This window comes from Pseudophryne corroboree, chromosome 6 (assembly GCF_028390025.1).
Source record: "Pseudophryne corroboree isolate aPseCor3 chromosome 6, aPseCor3.hap2, whole genome shotgun sequence".
Taxonomy (NCBI): domain Eukaryota; kingdom Metazoa; phylum Chordata; class Amphibia; order Anura; family Myobatrachidae; genus Pseudophryne; species Pseudophryne corroboree.
In genome coordinates, this window is record NC_086449.1 from 525,750,066 (window position 1) to 525,772,165 (window position 22,100).

A 22,100-nucleotide genomic window follows, 5' to 3' on the forward strand; every position below is an offset into this window, starting at 1 on the left:
CTTCACTAGTCACTTTGAAGGTCTGATTTATGAGGACAGATGCATTTAAGTTAGTGATATTGTTGACAAACTGAACATCTCAGTGGGTACTGTGCACATCGTTCATGAGAAGCTCGTTTACGGGAAAAAGTGTTCATGCTGTCTACAGAAGCAACTCACAGAAGTTCACAAAACCAATACGATATCTGTCTTGCACCTGACACAATACCACAAGGAGGGAGTGCAGTTCCTGCAGCGTATTGTTACAGGCAATGAAATATGGGTGCATCATGTGACACCAGAGGGGAAGCAAATATCTATGACATGGAAACACGAATCGTCACCACCTTCATAGAAAATCAAAACAACTGCATTCAGCAAAGAAGATTATGGTGACCATGATTTGGAACCATAAGGGTGAGCTTCGTGCTGATTTGCTATTGCTATTCTGACACATTTGAATGAGCAAGTCTGTGATCCGTATCGGGACCCTTGGGCTCTGCTGAAGTAGGCGTATGAATGATGTGAGGAAGATGCAATATTGGTATGCTCATGGAGTAATTCTGAATGAGGGTTGATAGGGAGATTACGCACACTAGTGACACGTAGGAACCACGGACTGGTGATATGCAAGGATACTGAAATGGAACCAAAAGCCACCAGGTCACCGAGTGAACTCTCACCTAATGATCAGAGAGACCAGTCAAGCAAGAGACCCATTCCAGAAACAAGTCACCCCTGGAATGCAATGCAGCATTTTACTGACGGGATGCGGTCAATTTACTTACACTCAAAATCCCGACGGTCAAAATCCCGACAACCACTGACCGATGGTCAAAATCCTGACAAGGTAAAAATTCCAACACGGTCAAAATACCAGCATTTAAATTACCGACAAGGTCAAAATACCGACATTTAACATGTGGACAGGTCAAAAAGTCGACATGAGTTTTTCATGATTTTTTAATTGAAACTGACTTGATCATACTTTACCACATACACACAAAAACCAATGAAAAACTTGTGTCGACTTTTTGACCTGTCGACATTTTAAATGTTGGTATTTTGGCCTTGCCGGTATCTTAAATGTCGGTATTTTGACCTTGTTGGGATTTTGACCATCGGTGAATGGTTGTCGGGATTTTGACTGCCGGGATTTTGATTGTAGGTATTTTATACTAAACCCACACCATGGTGGAAATTTACTACGCTCCCAAATCCATTCTAGTTTTTTTTTTATATATAGCCAAACACTGCCGGGAAAGCATAGAATTCGTACAAAAATTGAGTTTTCAAATAGACCTGCTTCTGGATGGCGTGTTTTGATAGGCATGCGCGGATCAGTGAGATCCATGCATGCTTCTCTGTATAAAGTGTCAGAAAGAGTTAAAAAAACAACAACTTGTGGTCCCCCCTCCTAAGCATAACCAGCCTCGGACTCTCTGAGCCGTTCCTGTTTTTTTTAAATACCGGGAAACAATTGAGTAGGGTCCCCCAGTATTTAGACAACCAGCACCAGGCTCTTGGGCCGGTCCTAGTTCCAAAAATACGGGGGACAAAAGACATAGGGTTCCCTCATATTTTTTAAACCAGAGCCGGGTTCCACTAGCCAGGGAGATAATGCCACAGCTGGGGGGAACATTTATGTAGGTCCCTGCGGCCGAGGCATTACCCCCCTAACTACCTAACTAGTCACCCCGGCTGGGGTTCCCTGGGGGAGTGGGGACCCCTTAAATCAAAGGGTCCCCCCCTCCAGGCACCCAAGGGCCAGGGGTGAAGCCCAAGGCTGTCCCCCCCATCCCTGGGTGGTGGATGAAGGGCTTATAGCCTTTAAAAAATAAGATTTTACTTACCGATAAATCTATTTCTCGTAGTCCGTAGTGGATGCTGGGACTCCGTCAGGACCATGGGGATTAGCGGCTCCGCAGGAGACAGGGCACAAAAATAAAAGCTTTAGGACTAGGTGGTGTGCACTGGCTCCTCCCCCTATGACCCTCCTCCAAGCCTCAGTTAGGATACTGTGCCCGGACGAGCGTACACAATAAGGAAGGATTTTGAATCCCGGGTAAGACTCATACCAGCCACACCAATCACACCGTACAACCTGTGATCTGAACCCAGTTAACAGTATGACAAACGTAGGAGCCTCTGAACAGACGGCTCACAACAATAACAACCCGATTTTTTTGTAACAATAACTATGTACAAGTATTGCAGACAATCCGCACTTGGGATGGGCGCCCAGCATCCACTACGGACTACGAGAAATAGATTTATCGGTAAGTAAAATCTTATTTTCTCTGACGTCCTAGTGGATGCTGGGACTCCGTCAGGACCATGGGGATTATACCAAAGCTCCCAAACGGGCGGGAGAGTGCGGATGACTCTGCAGCACCGAATGAGAGAACTCCAGGTCCTCTTTAGCCAGGGTATCAAATTTGTAGAATTTTACAAACGTGTTCTCCCCCGACCACGTAGCTGCTCGGCAGAGTTGTAATGCCGAGACTCCTCGGGCAGCCGCCCAAGATGAGCCCACCTTCCTTGTGGAATGGGCCTTGATAGATTTAGGCTGTGGCAGGCCTGCCACAGAATGTGCAAGTTGAATTGTGCTACAAATCCAACGAGCAATCGTCTGCTTAGAAGCAGGAGCACCCAGCTTGTTGGGTGCATACAGTATAAACAGCGAGTCAGATTTTCTGACTCCAGCCGTCCTTGAAATATATATTTTCAATGCCCTGACAACGTCCAGCAACTTGGAATCCTCCAAATCGCTAGTAGCCGCAGGCACCACAATAGGCTGGTTCAGGTGAAACGCTGAAACCACCTTAGGCAGAAACTGAGGACGCGTCCGCAGTTCTGCCCTGTCCGAATGGAAAATCAGATATGGGCTTTTATATGATAAAGCCGCCAATTCTGACGCTCTCCTGGCTGAAGCCAGGGCCAGTAGCATGGTTACTTTCCATGTAAGATATTTCAAATCCACCGATTTGAGTGGCTCAAACCAATGGGATTTGAGAAAATCCAAAACTACATTAAGATCCCACGGAGCCACTGGGGGCACAACCGGGGGCTGTATATGTAGTACTCCTTTTACAAAAGTCTGGACTTCAGGAACTGAAGCCAATTCTTTCTGGAAGAAAATCGACAGGGCCGAAATTTGAACCTTAATGGACCCTAATTTGAGGCCCATAGACAATCCTGTTTGCAGGAAATGTAGGAATCGACCCAGTTGAAATTCCTCCGTCGGGGCCTTCCTGGCCTCACACCACGCAACATATTTTCTCCAAATGCGGTGATAATGTTGTGCAGTCACCTCCTTCCTGGCTTTTACCAGGGTAGGGATGACCTCTTCCGGAATGCCTTTTTCCCTTAGAATTCGGCGTTCAACCGCCATGCCGTCAAACGCAGCCGCGGTAAGTCTTGGAATAGACACGGTCCCTGCTGAAGCAGGTCCCGTCTTAGAGGTAGAGGCCACGGATCTTCCGTGAGCATCTCCTGAAGTTCCGGGTACCAAGTTCTTCTTGGCCAATCCGGAGCCACGAGTATCGTTCTTACTCCCCTTTGCCGTATAATTCTCAGTACTTTTGGTATGAGAGGCAGAGGAGGAAACACATACACTGACTGGAACACCCACGGTGTTACCAGAGCGTCCACAGCTATTGCCTGAGGGTCTCTTGACCTGGCGCAATACCTGTCCAGTTTTTTGTTGAGGCGGGACGCCATCATATCCACCTTTGGTTTTTCCCAACGGTTCACAATCATGTGGAAGACTTCTGGATGAAGTCCCCACTCTCCCGGGTGTAGATCGTGTCTGCTGAGGAAGTCCGCTTCCCAGTTGTCCACTCCCGGAATGAACACTGCTGACAGTGCTATCACATGATCTTCCGCCCAGCGAAGAATCCTTGCAGCTTCTGCCATTGCCCTCCTGCTTCTTGTGCCGCCCTGTCTGTTTACGTGGGCGACTGCCGTGATGTTGTCCGACTGGATCAACACCGGCTGACCCTGAAGCAGGGGTTTTGCCAGGCTTAGAGCATTGTAAATCGCTCTTAGCTCCAGTATATTTATGTGAAGAGACATCTCCAGGCTTGACCACACTCCCTGGAAGTTTCTTCCCTGTGTGACCGCTCCCCAGCTTCTCAGACTGGCATCCGTGGTCACCAGGACCCAGTCCTGTATGCCGAATCTGCGGCCCTCTAACAGATGAGCACTCTGCAACCACCACAGAAGAGACACCCTTGTCCGTGGAGACAAAGTTATCCGCTGATGCATCTGCAGATGCGATCCGGACCATTTGTCCAGCAGATCCCACTGAAAAGTTCGTGCGTGGAATCTGCCGAATGGAATCGCTTCGTAAGAAGCCACCATTTTTCCCAGGACTCTTGTGCATTGATGCACAGACACTTTTCCTGGTTTTAGGAGGTTCCTGACAAGTTCGGATAACTCCCTGGCTTTCTCCTCCGGAAGAAACACCTTTTTCTGAACCGTGTCCAGAATCATTCCCAGGAACAGCAGACGTGTCGTCGGGGTCAATTGAGATTTTGGAAAATTCAGAATCCACCCGTGCTGTTGCAGCACTACTTGGGTTAGTGCTACTACGTCCTCCAGCTGTTCTCTGGACCTTGCCCTTATCAGGAGATCGTCCAAGTAAGGGATAATTAATACGCCTTTTCTTCGCAGAAGAAACATCATTTCGTCCATTACCTTGGTAAAGACCCGAGGTGCCGTGGACAATCCAAACGGCAGCGTCTGAAACTGATAATGACAGTTTTGCACCACGAACCTGAGGTACCCTTGATGTGAAGGGCAAATTGGGACATGCAGGTAAGCATCCTTGATGTCCAGGGACACCATAAAGTCCCCTTCTTCCAGATTCGCTATCACTGCTCTGAGTGACTCCATCTTGAACTTGAATTTTTGTATGTACAGGTTCAAAGATTTCAGATTTAGAATAGGTCTTACCGAGCCGTCCGGCTTCGGTACCACAAATAGTGTGGAATAATACCCCTTTCCCTGTTGTAGGAGGGGTACCTTGACTATCACCTGCTGAGAATACAGCTTGTGAATGGCTTCCAATACCATCGCCCTGTCTGAGGGAGACGTTGGCAGAGCAGACATTAGGAACCGGCGAGGGGGAGACTTCTCGAATTCCAACCTGTAACCCTGAGATACTACCTGCAGGATCCAGGGGTCCACCTGTGAGTGAGCCCACTGTGTGCTGAAATTCTTGAGTCGACCCCCCACCGCCCCTGAGTCCGCTTGTAAAGCCCCAACGTCATGCTGAGGGCTTTGCAGAAGCCGGGGAGGGCTTCTGCTCCTGGGAGGGAGCTGCTTGGTGCACTCTCTTACCCTTTCCTTTGCCTCGGGGCAGATATGACTGTCCTTTTGCCCGCTTGTTCTTATAGGAACGAAAGGACTGCGGCTGAAAAGACGGTGTCTTTTTCTGTTGGGAGGGGACCTGAGGTAAAAAGGTGGATTTCCCGGCTGTTGCCGTGGCCACCAAATCCGATAGACCGACCCCAAATAATTCCTCCCCTTTATACGGCAATACTTCCATATGCCGTTTGGAATCCGCATCACCTGACCACTGTCGCGTCCATAAACTTCTTCTGGCAGATATGGACATCACACTTACTCTCGATGCCAGAGTGCAAATATCCCTCTGAGCATCTCGCATATAAAGAAAAGCATCCTTTAATTGCTCTATAGTCAATAAAATACTGTCCCTATCCAGGGTATCAATATTTTCAGTCAGGGAATCCGACCAAACCACCCCAGCACTGCACATCCATGCTGAGGCGATGGCTGGTCGCAGTATAACACCAGTATGAGTGTATATACTTTTCAGGGTAGTTTCCAGCCTCCTATCAGCTGGATCCTTGAGGGCGGCCGTTTCAGGAGACGGTAACGCCACTTGTTTTGATAAGCGTGTGAGTGCCTTATCCACCCTAGGGGGTGTTTCCCAGCGCGCCCTAACCTCTGGCGGGAAAGGATATAATGCCAATAACTTCTTTGAAATTAGCAGTTTTCTATCGGGGTTAACCCACGCTTCATCACACACTTCATTCAATTCCTCTGATTCAGGAAAAACTACAGGTAGTTTTTTCAGACCCCACATAATACCCCTTTTTGTGGTACTTGCAGTATCAGAGATATGCAAAGCCTCCTTCATTGCCGTGATCATATAACGTGTGGCCCTACTGGAAAATATGTTTGTTTCTTCACCGTCGACACTAGATTCGGTGTCCGTGTCTGGGTCTGTGTCGACCGACTGAGGTAAAGGGCGTTTTACAGCCCCTGACGGTGTCTGAGACGCCTGGACAGGTACTAACTGGTTTGCCGGCCGTCTCATGTCGTCAACTGATTTTTGTAACGTGCTGACATTATCACGTAATTCCATAAACAAAGCCATCCATTCCGGTGTCGACTCCCTAGGGGGTGACATCACCATTACCGGCAATTGCTCCGCCTCCACACCAACATCGTCCTCATACATGTCGACACACACGTACCGACACACAGCAGACACACAGGGAATGCTCTTATCGAAGACAGGACCCCACTAGCCCTTTGGGGAGACAGAGGGAGAGTTTGCCAGCACACACCCAAGCGCTATAAATATATAGGAACAACCCTACAGAAGTGTTGTTTCCTTTATAGCAGCTTAATATATCAATATCGCCAAAAAAGTGCCCCCCCTCTCTGTTTTTTTACCCTGTTTCTGTAGTGCAGTGCAGGGGAGAGTCCTGGGAGCCTTCCTCGCAGCGGAGCTGTGCAGGAAAATGGCGCTGTGTGCTGAGGAGATAGGCCCCGCCCCCTATTTCGGCGGGCTCTTCTCCCGGTGTTTGTGAGACCTGGCAGGGGTTAAATACATCCATATAGCCCCAGGGGCTATATGTGATGTATTTTTAGCCAGAATAAGGTATTATCATTGCTGCCCAGGGCGCCCCCCCCCCAGCGCCCTGCACCCTCAGTGACCGCTGGTGTGAAGTGTGCTGACAACAATGGCGCACAGCTGCAGTGCTGTGCGCTACCTCATGAAGACTGAAAAGTCTTCTGCCGCCGGTTTCTGGACTTCTTCACTTTTCGGCATCTGCAAGGGGGTCGGCGGCGCGGCTCCGGGACCGGACTCCATGGCTGGGCCTGTGTTCGATCCCTCTGGAGCTAATGGTGTCCAGTAGCCTAAGAAGCCAATCCATCCTGCACGCAGGTGAGTTCACTTCTTCTCCCCTAAGTCCCTCGTTGCAGTGAGCCTGTTGCCAGCAGGACTCACTGAAAATAAAAAACCTAATAACTTTTTCTAAGCAGCTCTTTAGGAGAGCCACCTAGATTGCACCCTGCTCGGACGGGCACAAAAACCTAACTGAGGCTTGGAGGAGGGTCATAGGGGGAGGAGCCAGTGCACACCACCTAGTCCTAAAGCTTTTATTTTTGTGCCCTGTCTCCTGCGGAGCCGCTAATCCCCATGGTCCTGACGGAGTCCCAGCATCCACTAGGACGTCAGAGAAATGTGTAAAATAAAGATTGTTGTCTTTTGCTGTGGAACTACAAGTCCCAGCAAGCCTCCCCCGCTTTCTGGTAATTGGAGAACCACAAATACCAGCATGCGGGGAAATAACGGGCCAACTGGTACCTGTAAAGAAATACCCAAATAAAAACACAACACACACACACACCGTGAAAGTACAAGTTTATTTTCACATACATGCACACTTACACACTCACACATAATTACCTAGTGTCCCATGTAGCCCATCGGTCCCCTTGTCAAGTATAATCCATTGATGTACCTGTAAAACAAAAATCCAAAATACTCACCTATAATCCAGTGTAGATCTGTGCTCTTCAGTCCCTGTAGGCATCCTAGAGGTTAAAAAAACAAACAAACCGAAACACCTGAACCAAACTAAAGGGGATCCATGTTTACAAATGGATCCCTTTTCCCCGAATGCCTGGACCCCCTGTGACTGCTGTCACTAGAGGACCCGGCAGTCAATCAGGGAGCACCACGTCATAGCGCTCTCCTGATTGGCTGTGCACTCCTGGCCTGTCAATCAGACAGAGCGCACTGGCTATAATGGAGAATTGCGGTCCTCCATTATAGTCTATGGTGGAAAAATTGCAGTATGCGGCTAACCGCAAGGTTAATTGAGGTCACCCACATCAGTGACCTCAACTAACCTCCTCTAGTGACAGGTGTCATGGGGGGTTCCGACATGCGGGGAAAGGGGATCCATGTGTAAACATGGATTCCCTTTAGTTCATTGGTTCAGGTGTTTCGGTTTGTTTTTTGACCCCTGGGATGCCTACAGGGAAAGGATCTTCACTGGATTTTTTGTAAATATATATATATATATATATATATATATAAATATTTTTTTTACAGGTACCCTATTGGATTCTACTGGAGAAGGGGACGTGAATGGCGGCGTGGGATGTAGGTAAGTATGTATGAGTGTGTAAGTGTTTTTTAATAAACTTGGACTTTCACAGTGTGTTGTTTTTTTTTAAGGTATTTCTTTTGTTGTGGAACAACAGGTACCAGTAGGCCTGTTATTTGCCCGCATGCTGGTACTTGTGGTTCTCCAAGTACCAGTAATCAGGGGAGGCTTGCTGGGACTTGTAGTTCCACAGCAAAAGACAATATTCATTTATTTTACACATTTTTAAAGGCTATCAGCCCTCCATCCACCGCCCAGGCTTCACCCCTGGCCTTTGGGTGCCTGGAGGGGGGGGGCCTTGATTTAAGGGGTCCCCACTCCCCCAGATAATCCCAGCCAGGGGTGACTAGTTAGGGAGAGTGATGCTTTGGCCGCAGGGACCTTTATGAAAGTGTCCCCCGGCTGCGGCATCACCTCCCTGGCTAATGGAGCCCAGTGCTGGTTTAAAAAATACGGTGGACCCCTAAGTCTTTTGTCCCCCATATTTTTGGAACCAGGACCAGCCCATGAACCCGGTGCTGGTTGTATAAATACTGGGGACCCTACTCAATTTCCCCCCGGTATTTTAACTACCAGGACCGGATCAAAGGTCCTTGGGCTGGTTATGCTTAGGAGAAGGGACCCCACACAATTTTTGTTAAACTATTTCTATACTGTACACAATGAAGCCCTGCACGGATCTCACTGATTCGGCCAGGCTTTATTGTGTTAAGTCCGGCAGTGTTTTACTATTCTCTCCCATAAAACACTGCAGGCAATACGAATTACACAGACATCTGTGAATTCTAATTGAAAAAAACATGGTACTTTAGTAAATTACCGTGTTTTTTCTCAAAAAGTTGCAATCTCACACTGCCGATGTCAGCCGAGATTGATCTCGGCTGCAATCGGCAGAAATTAGATTCTTAGTAAATATACCCCCATGACCCTATACAAAATACACTGAAATACAATTTAGTAGATAATCTCTGCAGTAGTAAAAACGTGATCTGCCAAGTTTGTACATTGACATTGCTACTATATTACACTTGTTTTGTTTTGTAACTATGGTATTTCTGAATATATCAAGAGTCCCAAAAATATGTCTGCCTAGGCTAAAGTAATAACCAAAAGTCATGTCACTAATTGAGTGTTTAATATAGAAGTTAATCCCATCAGCTTTTCTGAAGAAAAAAGGCTAATGTACAGTATAAATAGGGATGTGTTCATCTACTTTATTGCCCCAACAGTCAGGACGGCATGTTTCTAGTTCTGTGTAATGCCGGTATTACAAACATTGTAAAATTAGATTTTTACAACCATTGCTTCATCCTTTTCCCATCTGTCCTTTCAGTTATTTACAGCAAGATATATAATAATCATATTTGCTTTACACAGAAGGAACAGAACAAAGTGGCACACTTCTTATTACATGTGTGCAGAAATGTGTTTGTTAATATGTATGCTGTAAATTCCATTATACAACAGTCAAGTTATACTCAAATTAATTTTAATGTAAGCTTTGGCCATGTGTCTCACATTATACAATGTGTCACTCCAGCTCAGAATCTAGTGCCCACACAGACGTGTAGGAATTTTCTAATTAAGATGGAATTGATCTGAGGATCTGCAGAAGCAGTAACCATAGTGGTGTATGTCACTTTAAGCCATTGTGTCTCCTTGCTGCTGGGATGGTATGCCATTGATTCCCCTGGAATCCAGCAGTGTGCTATTACAGGCTATTACATTTTCAGTTGGAGACAACTCTTCATTGTTGCCTGTCACATGTTCTTGCTTTTCTTGCTACACTTTCTGTGCTATGCATCTACAACATTGGTAGCTATCAAAATACCCACAAAAACTACCATCTTTTTTTTTTTTAATCTGTTTTCCCAGCCAGATTCCTAACCATTGTCTTAGGCCACAGACTGCTTTTCTACACTGAAACATTTTGAACTGCCTTGATACCTGGAATATGCAGGGGAATATTGCTGTCCACTTTTCGTGGTAAAATGAAAGCTTGGACTACTGTCATAGAAAACAGGAATATTCCTTCCTGACTCACCACGTTGGTAAGAAAGATATATTGCATTCTATTATGAATCTGGAAAATCAATACAGTTTAAAATAAGATTTTACTCACCGGTAAATCTATTTCTCGTAGTCCGTAGTGGATGCTGGGAACTCCGTAAGGACCATGGGGAATAGACGGGCTCCGCAGGAGACTGGGCACTCTAAAAGAAAGATTAGGTACTATCTGGTGTGCACTGGCTCCTCCCACTATGACCCTCCTCCAGACCTCAGTTAGGATACTGTGCCCGGAAGAGCTGACACAATAAGGAAGGATTTTGAATCCCGGGTAAGACTCATACCAGCCACACCAATCACACCGTATAACTCGTGATACTACACCCAGTTAACAGTATGAAATATAACTGAGCCTCTCAACAGATGGCTCAACAATAACCCTTAGTTAGGCAATAACTACATACAAGTATTGCAGACAATCCGCACTTGGGATGGGCGCCCAGCATCCACTACGGACTACGAGAAATAGATTTACCGGTGAGTAAAATCTTATTTTCTCTGACGTCCTAGTGGATGCTGGGAACTCCGTAAGGACCATGGGGTTTATACCAAAGCTCCCAAACGGGCGGGAGAGTGCGGATGACTCTGCAGCACCGAATGAGAGAACTCAAGGTCCTCCTCAGCCAGGGTATCAATTTTGTATTATTTAGCAAACGTGTTTGCCCCTGACCAAGTTGCAGCTCGGCAAAATTGTAAAGCCGAGACCCCTCGGGCAGCCGCCCAAGATGAGCCCACTTTCCTTGTGGAATGGGCTTTTACTGATTTAGGATGCGGCAATCCAGCCGCAGAATGCTCCAGCTGAATTGTGCTACAAATTCAGCGAGCAATAGTCTGCTTAGAAGCAGGAGCACCTATTTTGTTGGGTGCCTACAGGATAAAAAGCGAGTCAGTTTTCCTGACTCCAGCCGTCCTGGAAATATAAATTTTTAAGGCCCTGACTACGTCCAGTAACTTGGAATCTTCCAAGTCCCTAGTAGCCGCAGGCACTACAATAGGTTGGTTCAAGTGAAAAGCTGATACCACCTTAGGGAGAAACTGGGGACGAGTCCTCAATTCTGCCCTATCCATATGGAAAATCAGATAAGGGCTTTTACATGACAAAGCCGCCAATTCTGACACACGCCTGGCCGAAGCCAAGGCCAATAACATGACCACTTTCCACGTGAGATATTTCAAATCCACAGTTTTAAGTGGCTCAAACCAATGTGATTTTAAGAAACTCAACACCACATTGAGATCCCAAGGTGCCACAGGAGGCACAAAAGGGGGCTGAATATGTAGCACTCCCTTTACAAATGTCTCAACTCCAGGCAGTGAAGCCAGTTCTTTCTGGAAGAAAATCGACAGAGCCGAAATCTGGACCTTAATGGAACCCAATTTTAGGCCCATAGTCACCCCTGACTGTAGGAAGTGCAGAAAACGACCCAGCTGAAATTCCTCTGTTGGGGCCTTCCTGGCCTCACACCACGCAACATATTTTCGCCAAATACGGTGATAATGGTTTGCGGTTACTTCTTTCCTGGCTTTTATCAGCGTAGGAATGACTTCTTCCGGAATGCCCTTTTCCTTTAGGATCCGGAATTCAACCGCCATGCCGTCAAACGCAGCCACGGTAAGTCTTGGAACAGACAGGACCCCTGCTGTAGCAGATCCTGTCTGAGCGGTAGAGGCCATGGGTCCTCTGATATCATTTCTTGAAGTTCTGGGTACCAAGCTCTTCTTGGCCCATCCGGAACCACGAGTATCGTTCTTACTCCTCGTTTTCTTATTATTCTCAGTACCTTTGGTATGAGAGGCAGAGGAGGGAATACATAAACCAACTGGTACACCCACGGTGTCACTAGAGCGTCCACAGCTATTGCCTGAGGGTCCCTTGACCTGGCGCAATATCTAGTTTTTTGTTTAGGCGGGACGCCATCATGTCCACCTGTGGCCTTTCCCAACGGTTTACCAACAGTTGGAAGACTTCTGGATGAAGTCCCCACTCTCCCGGGTGTAGGTCGTGTCTGCTGAGGAAGTCTGCTTCCCAGTTGTCCACTCCCGGAATGAACACTGCTGACAGTGCAAAGACGTGATTTTCCGCCCATCGGAGAATCCTTGTGGCTTCTGCCATCGCCATCCTGCTTCTTGTGCCGCCCTGTCGGTTTACATGGGCGACTGCCGTGATGTTGTCTGATTGGATCAGTACCGGCTGGTTTTGAAGCAGAGGCCTTGCCAGACTTAGGGCATTGTAAATGGCCCTCAGTTCCAGAATATTTATGTGTAGGGACGACTCCTGACTTGACCAAAGTCCTTGGAAATTTCTTCCCTGTGTGACTGCCCCCCAGCCTCGAAGGCTGGCATCCGTGGTTACCAGGACCCAGTCCTGTATGCCGAATCTGCGGCCCTCTTGAAGATGAGCACTCTGCAGCCACCACAGTAGAGATACCCTGGTCCTTGGAGACAGGGTTATCAGCCGATGCATCTGAAGATGCGATCCCGACCACTTGTCCAAGAGGTCCCACTGAAAGGTTCTTGCATGGAACCTGCCGAATGGAATTTTGCTTCGTAAGAAACTACCATTTTTCCCAGGACTCGTGTGCAGTGATGCACCGATACCTGTTTTGGTTTCAGGAGGTCTCTGACTAGAGATGACAGCTCCTTGGCTTTCTCCTGCGGGAGAAACACTTTTTTCTGTTCTGTGTCCAGAACCATCCCCAGGAACAGTAGGCGTATGGTAGGAACCAGCTGTGACTTTGGAATGTATAGAATCCATCCGTGCTGTTGTAGCACTTCCCGAGATAGTGCTACTCCGACCAACAACTGCTCCTTGGACCTCGCCTTTATAAGGAGATCGTCCAAGTACGGGATAATTAAAACTCCCTTTTTTCGAAGGAGTATCATCATTTCTGCCATTACCTTGGTAAAGACCCTCGGTGCCGTGGACAGTCCAAACGGCAGTGTTTGGAATTGGTAATGGCAATCCTGTACCACAAATCTGAGGTACTCCTGGTGAGGATGGTAAATGGGGACATGTAGGTAAGCATCCTTGATGTCCAGGGATACCATGTAATCCCCCTCCTCCAGGCTTGCAATAACCGCCCTGAGCGATTCCATCTTGAACTTTAATTTTTTTATGTATGTGTTCAAGGATTTCAAATTTAAAATGGGTCTCACCGAACCATCCGGTTTCGGTACCACAAACAGTGTGGAATAGTAACCCCGTCCTTGTTGAAGTAGGGGCACCTTGACTATCACCTGCTGGGAATACAGCTTGTGAATTGCCTCTAGCACAGCCTCCCTGCCTGAGGGAGTTGTCGGCAAGGCAGATTTGAGGAAACGGCGGGGGGGAGACGCCTCGAATTCCAGCTTGTACCCCTGAGATACTACTTGAAGGATCCAGGGATCCACCTGTGAGCGAGCCCACTGATCGCTGAAATTTTTGAGGCGGCCCCCCACCATACCTGGCTATGCCTGTGGAGCCCCCGCGTCATGCGGTGGACTCAGAAGAAGCGGGGGAAGAATTTTGATTCTGGGAACTGGCTGACTGGTGCAGCTTTTTCCCTCTTTCCTCGTCTCTGTGCAGAAAGGAAGCGCCTTTGACCCGCTTGCTTTTCTGAAGCCGAAAGGACTGTACCTGATAATACAGTGCTTTCTTAGGCTGTGAGGAAACCTGAGGTAAAAAAATTTCTTCCCAGCTGTTGCTGTGGATACGAGGTCCCAGAGACCATCCCCAAACAATTCCTCACCCTTATAAGGCTCTATGTGCCTTTTAAAGTCAGCATCACCTGTCCAGTGTCGGGTCTCTAATACCCTCCTGACAGAATGGACATTGCATTAATTCTGGATGCCAGCAGGCAAAATATCCCTCTGTGCATCCCTCATATATAATGCTAGCCATACATCAGACCAACTTTTCTCCAACACTCCAAACTTCCAACCATCCAACTTGTCTGTTCAACTAAAACAGTGCCCCACACATCTCACCAACTTTTTACCAGTGCTCCACACATCTATCCAACTTTTCATCAGACCAACCAACCTTCCAACTTCTGTCCAACTTGTGATGTCACCGAAGTAGGCGGACAGTGCCTGCCTACGTTCTTCAGTTTTGTTTTGTTTTTTAATTTCAAAACATGCAGAAGTGTTTTTTTTCAGTGAAACTGGGCTTTTCTTTCACCACCATACATTTATTAGATTTACTTATTTTTATACTGAACTATGGATACCAGCATGGTTGGGCTGCCAAGGCAAATATATATATATATATATATATATATAGAAAAAGTTCCAAGAATAACCACCAGAGGGATTATACCCAGATAAATATATATATATATATATATATATATGGGTGTCCACGAAGGTGGCGGGCGCACTCTCACAAATGTACAGATTCTTTAGTAATATCAACTATTCTTTATTGTAACATAGAAACATAGAATTTGTCGGCAGATAAGAACCACTTGGCCCATCTAGTCTGCCCCTTTTTTTTTTTTTTTTTTTTTTTTTTTTTTTGTAGCCTCATAAATCGACGTTTCGATCCTTCCACAGGATCTTTTTCAAGAAAGGCAGTACGATGTCATTGTTTCATGATTTGCAATCATTAATTAATGCCTAAAAAGAATATACAAATGAGAAAAGACTCCCAGGCCCCTTAAAAATGGCAGAAAATCTATATAAACAGGGCTTCAATTGCCCCATTCACATAGTGTCTATAGTGTAAAATCAATATGATTATCATAATATTTAATAAACACCTTCAACCAAAGTGCAACTTTTCACCAAAGTGTTCACAGAGACCAACACTGTCCCTACGGCAAAGGTAATAATCATCCACCTAAATGTGCCTAATGAGACCATGTAACCCACACGTGTTTAAAGACTCTCAAGAAAACCAGAGATCACTTACATGCAGGCTTAAAGACAGAGGGACAGTATCCAGGGCCAGAGGACTGCCAACAACATGTGTGATCCTATAGCAACTGCATGCATAATACGAGACTGTTAGACAATTGCATAACTCCACAATTTCAATAGGCACTAACATAGTGAAATAGCTATTTACCTATAGCATCACAATCTGAATTTAATATATCCTGGGTTCGTAGATGTTAAATACGGCTGCTGGGCCCAACCTAGTGGAACAATATTTCTTATTCAAAATGTGCAAATCTCACAATTCGACATAAATTGTGCATAAAATCAGTCCTTACCATGTGCTGGAGCCTGCCATGTAATCCCAGGAGACATGCTGTAGACAGCCTTGCCCCGGAAGCATATATACGCCCCCAAACCGGAAGTGCGTCCACAACGGCAAACAAACTACTCAGTCCACTATGTGATTAAAATGTGCATTCACTGCATACACTCACCACAGGTAGGTGATTCCGGACAGACGCTGCTCTCTGCCAATCGCTAAAGCCCTCATGCTTTCACATTCGGCTGCGACTTGCGTTCCATTAACCGGAAGTGGAACGCGATGCGTTCCAAACCCCGGAAGTGAACGCAGTGTAATCCAAACCCCGGAAGTCGAGATGGTTGATTTCTCGTAGCTATGACAGCGCATACTCACTAATGGAATCAACTCGGGGTCGCTAATAGATTCAGGCTCATCATATCCCCGCCCTGCCTTCTACCAATACCATTAGCTCATCTCTATGGAACAATTAGAAAAAAACTCATATGTATATAACAGCTCTATGGTTCTCCATTACAATAATGAGTGGGGTTAACAGTCTAATCAACCTGGATAGCCTATATGGGACTTCGGATAGAGATCTAAAATATAATAATTTTTTTTTTCTTTTTTAAATATAGTAAGAAATTTTTAAATGGGTGTAATTATTTAAATTCATGCCATCAGGGACCTGGGGGGGTGGGCTAACAAACATAATCAAAATACATAAAGACAATGCACACATAACAAAAATGACTACAGGAACACCCCATAGGGGTTGTTTTCATTTAGTCCTCTTGGGGACACCGTATCCAGGTGGCTGATCCAAAAGCACTCCCTCTGTTTCAGCCTCCTGGTCCGGTCTCCACCAGTAACACTCGGTGGCACCCAATCAATGATTTTACATTTGAGACTGGCAACCTGGTGTCGGGCTTCAATAAAATGACGAGCCACCGGCTTATCTGATTTACCACTATTTAATGCCACATGGATAGATGAGCGGTGATTCGCCATTCGATCCCTGAAATTGCGAGTAGTTAACCCAACGTAAAACAATCCACATGGGCATTTAAGAATGTAGATGACGAAATCTAATCTACAATGTAAATTATATTTAAGTTTAATGGTAGAGCCAGTATGAGGATGGGAAAATGTGGGCCCCACCATCATCGAGCAACACGTAGTACAGCTCCCACAGGAAAAACAGCCCGGTTTTTGTTGCAACAACTGGGTAGTGGACATAGGTGCATTAGGATATAATACAGGTCTCATGAGCATTTGCTTTAGGTTCGGACCTCTGCGGTACGCCAGCATAGGGGAATTCATGCGTGTAAATGGTAATGCTGGGTCAGTACTGACAATTGGCCAGTGTTTCTTGAGTAACTTGTTGAGGTGCCCTGAATGGTTATCATACCGTGTAGCAAAGACCAGACGATTATCTAATCTATCCTTATTCTTAGGTTTTGTCCCTGCAAAGATATCACGGGCTTTAGATAAACAGTGAGAAAGGGTCTTATGTGTGTACCCGCGTTCCAAAAAACGCGCTTGAACCTCTTTGAGTTGAATTTCAATGTTAGTTCTATCTGAGTTAATTCTTAATACTCTTAAAAATTGAGACACTGGTAAATTCTCCTTTAATGCAGGGGGATGGTGACTGGTAGCATGAAGAGTCAAATTTCTGTCTGTAGGTTTTCTATAGACAGAAGTGACAAAAGTGTCTCCAACCTTGCTAATATGCACATCTAAAAAATTAATTTCAGAATCAGAAATACTGGATGTGAACTTTATTGGGCTATCCAACTGATTAAGATTATTGACCATGGTGTGGAACGCTGACTCGGTGCCGTTCCAAAGTAAAAAAACATCATCGATAAAGCGACGATAGAATAAAATTTGATGACCATATTGTGGGAAGATCTGGGTAGTTTCGTAATTCGTCATATATAAGTTGGCATACGACGGGGCCAAATTGGACCCCATCGCCGTGCCCGCTAGTTGTATAAAGTACATGTCTTTATACAAAAAATGATTGGAACGCAAAACCAATTCAGTGAGTTCAATAATACATTCTGTTGGTACTGTGTTTGTGTGGTGAGACGTCAGTGCGGCTCGCACAGTTTCCAATCCACTGTCATGTGGGATGACCGTATACAATGAATTTACATCCATTGTGGCCAAAAAGCACGATGTGTGCTTACAATCAACATTTTTCAACTGTTGAAGGAAGTCACCTGTGTCTTTTATGTAGCTCATGCTTTCGACCACTATTGGCTGGAGGATACTATCCACAAATTTGGCCAACGGTTGCAATAAAGAACCTTCCGCCGCTATGATGGGTCGCCCAGGGGGTTGTACCAGGGTTTTATGAACCTTCGGTAAAGTATATAGGATCGGACACCGAGGGTGTTCAACTGATAAGTATGAGAATAGTTCATCGTCAAACCAACCATTGTTTCTCCCTCTTCTAAGACACTCGTCTATGGAACGTTTAATATCCGGTATAGGATTAGAGTTGACTTGTTTATAGGTCTCCCGGTCAGCTAGCTGGCGCATGATCTCTCGATCGTAATCCTGCCAGTCTTGGACCACCACTGCCCCGCCCTTGTCGGCAGGGCGTATAACAATGCTGGAATCTGCTCTCAACTTAGTCAAGGATTTTCTTTCTGATTGTGATAAATTATCAAATTGTCTAGGAGGGGAGAAATTACTAGTATCCCTCTGAACTACCCTCAAGAATGTTTTAAGACTGGCGTTCTGTGTAGGTGGATCAAATGTTGAGCTTTTTTTAAAGGGGGATGGTGTATTCTTACTCATTTTATCTGAAAAAAACTCTTTTAGTCGTAATTGCCGACCAAATTTAAATTGGTCAATGCTGCTTTCAAAACGGTTGTGGTGGCACGTGGGTACAAAGGACAAGCCGTGAGCTAAAAGTGACAAGTCAGCTTCGTCAAGTTGAATACTAGATAAATTAAAGACGACATTTACGTCTTTTTTGGTCTCCCTCTTCTTCGAGTACCAGCTTCGTCTGGGATGTGGTCTACACTGCCTTTTTTGTTTCCTGCCGTCATTGTAGAGTCGGAGCCCTGGTCCAAAAAACGTCTCTGTTGAGTGCCCTCATTAGGATCAGTGTCAGATGTTGAGATAGAGGAAGCGAGCTCCCGTGTGTACCTGGGGGCTCGTCTTCTCCTAGGAAACCTACCCATCTGGTTACTTGGATTTTGGGTATTACCCAAAAGCCATCTGTACACCAAATGGTTTTTATAGTCACTGGTGACAACGGCTAATTTTTTACGTTTAAAAGAAATAAGCTCTCGGTGATAAGTATCGATCTGTGTTTGTAGCTTATCAATCCATTTTTGAGATTTATCCTCTGTCAGCAATGGTATTGCTGTGGTATTGGTAGCTTCAATCTCAATCTTAATGTTCTTTAACTCGAACCCGACCTCCTCTATGACTAGAGCCATGAGGTCGAAGGAACATTTATTGAGGATTCCGCACCACCGACTACAAAATTTAGGATTGCTCCTGCCTAATGTAGGTGTGTTGGTGATGCGGAATCCTCTAGGTATCTGCCGTCGTCGATGATACTCTGAAAGAAATTGGCCGTGAAGCTTCAGGTCAACCTCTTTTTGGCGTTGTTTAATAAGCTTATAGAAAACATCGACCGGTGTGTCTGCAGGCAGAGACTCAAAATCTATCTTTTCAAAGAGTAGCTTTTCAACCTCTTCATCAGTGAATGAAATGGTTCCCTGTTCTGCCAAGGATAATAACCCATCGTCTAGTAAGTATGCCCCCTCTTGCGTCATACTGAGGGGATACAATCGATTCTTAGATATTACTATCGATTTACAAGCTAGATTGTTTCACCGTCTCAACTGAAGAAGCTGAGATATAACATACAACATAAACAACAAAACTTAGCCCATATATAGTCAATTCTCACATATATACAAATTGGCACAGATGGGTATCAGGAAACTGGAGAATAATCCCCAGCAATGTGATATACGAAGAAAGTCCTGTACTCGCATCAAATCTTCCAGGGTGGGTGCTATCCCAACAGAACGAAGTCCACTGAATATATGGGTGTCCACGAAGGTGGCGGGCGCACTCTCACAAATGTACAGATTCTTTAGTAATATCAACTATTCTTTATTGTAGCCTCATAAATCGACGTTTTGATCCTTCCACAGGATCTTTTTCAAGAAAGGCAGTACGATGTCATTGTTTCATGATTTGCAATCATTAATTAATGCCTAAAAAGAATACACAAATGAGAAAAGACTCAGCCTCCCAGGCCCCTTAAAAATGGCAGAAAATCTATATAAACAGGGCTTCAATTGCCCCATTCACATAGTGTCTATAGTGTAAAATCAATATGATTATCATAATATTTAATAAACACCTTCAACCAAAGTGCAACTTTTCACCAAAGTGTTCACAGAGACCACCACTGTCCCTACGGCAAAGGTAATAATCATCCACCTAAATGTGCCTAATGAGACCATGTAACCCACACGTGTTTAAAGACTCTCAAGAAAACCAGAGATCACTTACATGCAGGCTTAAAGACAGAGGGACAGTATCCAGGGCCAGAGGACTGCCAACAACATGTGTGATCCTATAGCAACTGCATGCATAATACGAGACTGTTAGACAATTGCATAACTCCACAATTTCAATAGGCACTAACATAGTGAAATAGCTATTTACCTATAGCATCACAATCTGAATTTAATATATCCTGGGTTCGTAGATGTTAAATACAGCTGCTGGGCCCAACCTAGTGGAACAATATATATATATATAAGATGTAGATATTTGGCACTCCCAATGTAGTAAAATGTAGTAAAATGTACAGCTTGCCTGGTGCCCTCTTTTTTGGAGGCACAAGTATTATTTATATATTTTTTAAAAGATTATTATTATATATATATGTCACGATCCGGGTATCTGGACGCCATTTCTTACCCATCAGATGCCTCCTAAGGCTGGCTCAGCGCTCCAGGACCGGATCCCATCTGTTATCCTGATGTGTACATTCCTGTATCCTCTCCTGTCACTCTGGGACGCTGTCACAGTAAACGCCATATTACACCTGGCATGGCGTCTCCCGCCGCCTCCGCCGCCGTCCCTGAACTTCTGCATGCAGAGTGTCTGAGTGGCGATTACGTCAGCCGCGGCCTCCGCTGTGTCCGCGTGGTTGGATGTGCATCTGTCAGCCTGGCGCCTCCTGTCTCCGGTGGCCGGCGCCGCCATTACTGTTTTCATTACCACATGGATTACAAACCAAACTTCCCTCCAAGTGTCTGCATGGGCGCAGCCATCTTGGATTCTGTCAGCTGATCATTTCCACCAATCTGTTCTCAGTATTGATAATCTGCATAATTGCCTAGCCAATCCCTTCCTTGCTGCAGGTATAAATACACTGTGCCTGAGCAAGGAAGGCGTCAGTGCTTTGGTTGTCAAACCTAGTTCCTGTTTGTCTCTCTCCTGTGATTGTCTTCCAGGTTCCAGCTCCGGTCTCAAGACTTCCACCATAGAGACCCGCACCAGCATTCCACCTGCGGTGTAGCCTGACTCTCCAATCCATTGTGGATTCATCTGTTTCCAGCTACAACATTACCTGCTTCCAGCAGAGTACAGCTTCCCTTAAAGGGCCGGTGTCCTTTCTACACTTTACCACTCTCCACCGGTATTATTATTTCTCCGCTCTCAAGTTCTACATTTCAGTTCATATTTCATCGCTCCCAAGTTCATTTATTATTTAACTGGTTCCAGCTAGAGATGAGCGCCGGAAATTTTTCGGGTTTTGTGTTTTGGTTTTGGGTTCGGTTCCGCGGCCGTGTTTTGGGTTCGACCGCGTTTTGGCAAAACCTCACCGAATTTTTTTTGTCGGATTCGGGTGTGTTTTGGATTCGGGTGTTTTTTTAAAAAAACCCTAAAAAACAGCTTAAATCATAGAATTTGGGGGTAATTTTGATCCCAAAGTATTATTAACCTCAAAAAACATAATTTACACTCATTTTCAGCCTATTCTGAACACATCACACCTCACAATATTATTTTTAGTCCTAAAATTTGCACCGAGGTCGCTGTGTGAGTAAGATAAGCGACCCTAGTGGCCGACACAAACACCGGGCCCATCTAGGAGTGGCACTGCAGTGTCACGCAGGATGGCCCTTCCAAAAAACCCTCCCCAAACAGCACATGACGCAAAGAAAAAAAGAGGCGCAATGAGGTAGCTGACTGTGTGAGTAAGATTAGCGACCCTAGTGGCCGACACAAACACCGGGCACATCTAGGAGTGGCACTGCAGTGTCACGCAGGATGTCCCTTCCAAAAAACCCTCCCCAAACAGCACATGACGCAAAGAAAAAAAGAGGCGCAATGAGGTAGCTGTGTGAGTAAGATTAGCGACCCTAGTGGCCGACACAAACACCGGGCCCATCTAGGAG